The sequence below is a fragment of the Benincasa hispida genome, chromosome 11 (assembly GCF_027475165.1).
Source record: "Benincasa hispida cultivar pf3 chromosome 11, pf3_genome.v1.1, whole genome shotgun sequence".
NCBI lineage: Eukaryota > Viridiplantae > Streptophyta > Magnoliopsida > Cucurbitales > Cucurbitaceae > Benincasa > Benincasa hispida.
In genome coordinates, this window is record NC_143488.1 from 42,191,831 (window position 1) to 42,194,303 (window position 2,473).

The 2,473-nt window shown below is 41.3% G+C and overlaps 1 non-coding gene across 1 annotated transcript; it reads left to right on the forward strand.

Moving 5' to 3' along the window:
- Positions 1 to 508: 508 nt before the first annotated feature.
- On the forward strand, positions 509 to 615 carry LOC120092305 (small nucleolar RNA R71). Its single transcript, XR_005486012.1, has one exon. It is a non-coding gene; the product is annotated as a small nucleolar RNA R71 (small nucleolar RNA).
- The last annotated feature ends 1,858 nt before the right edge of the window (positions 616 to 2,473 follow it).

Sequence of the window (2,473 nt, forward strand, 5' to 3'; positions counted from 1 at the left end):
GATGGCCCTTCTCTTTGCACCACTGGTTGAAAGCTGTGTTGTTGATTTTTTCATGCAAAATTTGGGTAGTTTCTCCACCTGGGGTTGTATGTATCGGAATAGGGATTATTCTTTATGAAGCATATTGACTGCAGATTTTCTGGGCATTCCTCCATCATATGAGCATCTCTGCAAATGACACAACTTGCGGTCGTTCGAGTAATTGTGTTGACTTGCCCTTTCTTTACTCCCATGTTATTAATTGCGTTGCCTTGAATCAAACTCATCATTGCAGTCATCTGGTTCTGTAGGGATGCGATGGCCCCATTGTTTATGTCATTGTCTTTTATTCTCAATCTCTGATTGCTCTCTCTCTAGTCCTTGTGATTTTTAGAGGTGCGATCGAGGATGTTCTTAGCCTCCTCATATGTTTTGTCGAGCAGACCACCAGCGGCTGCCACATTGGCAGTGGTCTGCGAAGAGGGATTCAGTCATTGATAAAAAAATCTCCATCTGCAAGCAATCTGATAAGCCATTATGTGGACAGTCTCTTATCAGCCTCTTAAACCTCGCCCAAGCATCACTGAGCAATTCATCATTTTCTTGTACAAAATTTGTTATTAATTTCTTTCTCCTGGCATTCTCGATTGGTGGAAAATACTTCTTCATAAACTTTTCCATCACTTGTTCCCATGAAGTTATCTCTCCCGGTTCGAGAAAATATGGCCATTTTCTTGCTTGATCACACAAAGAAAATGGAAACAGAGTTAGTCAAACTTCTTCGGTAGAGATATTCGGGAACACAAGTGTTGCAGATTTCTATGAAGCTCCAGAGGTGGGCATGCGGGTCTTCGCCACGCCTCCCTCCAAACTGCCCAACAGCCTGGATCATTTGCAACATTACCGGCTTCATTTCAAACCTCGATCCGTCTAACGTTGACCTCATGATTTCTGGAGAGAAATTGTAGAGGTTGGGCGATGCATAGTCCCGAATGGGTCTATTGCAGTCATTCGCCAAAAGGATGGGGTTGGTCATTATATTGTTTACGTTTGCGGCCCTTTTTTCCGGTTGTTCTGACATTCTTGGGTTTCTGTCTTATTGTTAGCGGTTGTATTTCAATCTTCTTTTGAACGTCCTCTCAATCTTCGGGTCGTAATTCGCAAGAGATTGAGAGCTACAAAGAAATCAAAAAAATTACCGTTAGCACACTGATTTGCCAAAGTCCCCGGCAACGGTGCCAAAAACTTGATGCGTTATTTTATGAAGTGAAATTATGAAATGAGATGCGTTGAGCAACAAGTTTTCTCAGTGGAATCCAAGTATAAACCCCACTAAGTTTCCTGGTAAGTCCAGGGTCGAACTCAGGGACTAGGGAAATCAGTATGCGGTGATAATTTCTAAGAAGACTTTGCGGTAACTAGGAAATCAATAGTTGTTTTCGGTTGTGTTTGCGGTAATAAAATAAATGAATATGGCAGATTTGAGAAAAGTTCGATTATGCGATAGATGCACTGAGTATGCGGAGGAACGGGTTGAGAAAGTCTTTCACTAGCATTTCCTAGGAATACGTCAAACTATGTGATCATGCTACACTCATGCGACAGCAGATCATTTTCCAATGCAAATGTGGTGCTCCTAGTTCTAGGATGCATGTGTTGAATGCAACAATGTCCATAGAGCTTATTCCTAAGTCTCTACTCTTTTCCTATGCGATGATGCAAGATGCACACAAAGACAAGGTGACTGCACACAATCATATCCTATCTCTAGGATGCATGTGATGGGTTAATAGCATACAGTGCTTATTCCTAAGCTCCTATATCTTGATTATGTATTCTAACCTGACTCTCCCGAGCCTAGATTCTGGCCTGACTTTTCCAAGCCTAGATCCTGTCCTTAGACTACCCTTCCGAGTATCCCTAATGGACGAATGAAGCATACATAATACAAGACAATCGCATAGAATGAAGATCCCCCGTTATGCTAGCTAAGTGCTTTTTAACCCATTCAACAGATTTAGCCACTCATGCGTAATAAACTGAGAGTGAACAGATATAAAGAAGTAAATTCCATTTTTATAGATAGTTTGAGTACAAATGATAATGGAAGATAAGGATAGAGAGCCTGGTAGCAATCCCTTGCTTCCCAAGGCCTTTACACTGTCAACTCTATTATGTTCAAAAGATATTCCTACTTCCACAGAAGCTGGCTCTCTCTCTGATCTTGAAGCTTCTGGCACTCTCTCAACTTCACCGGAACGATCTACCGGCACAATCTCTCTTCTCTCGCTTCTTCCTTAAAATAAAAGAAAATCTAAGAACAAAGCTAATATATCTAAGGTAAAATTCTCTAACTCTTCGAACTTGTTGAACTTGCTGAACTAGCTGAACCCCTTTTTTCTGAAGGTTGCCTTTGGTATTTATAGAGCTTCGGGGTGAAAGGTGGATTCTCTCTTATGATTGCACAAATAGGATGGCTTTAATTCTCTGACTG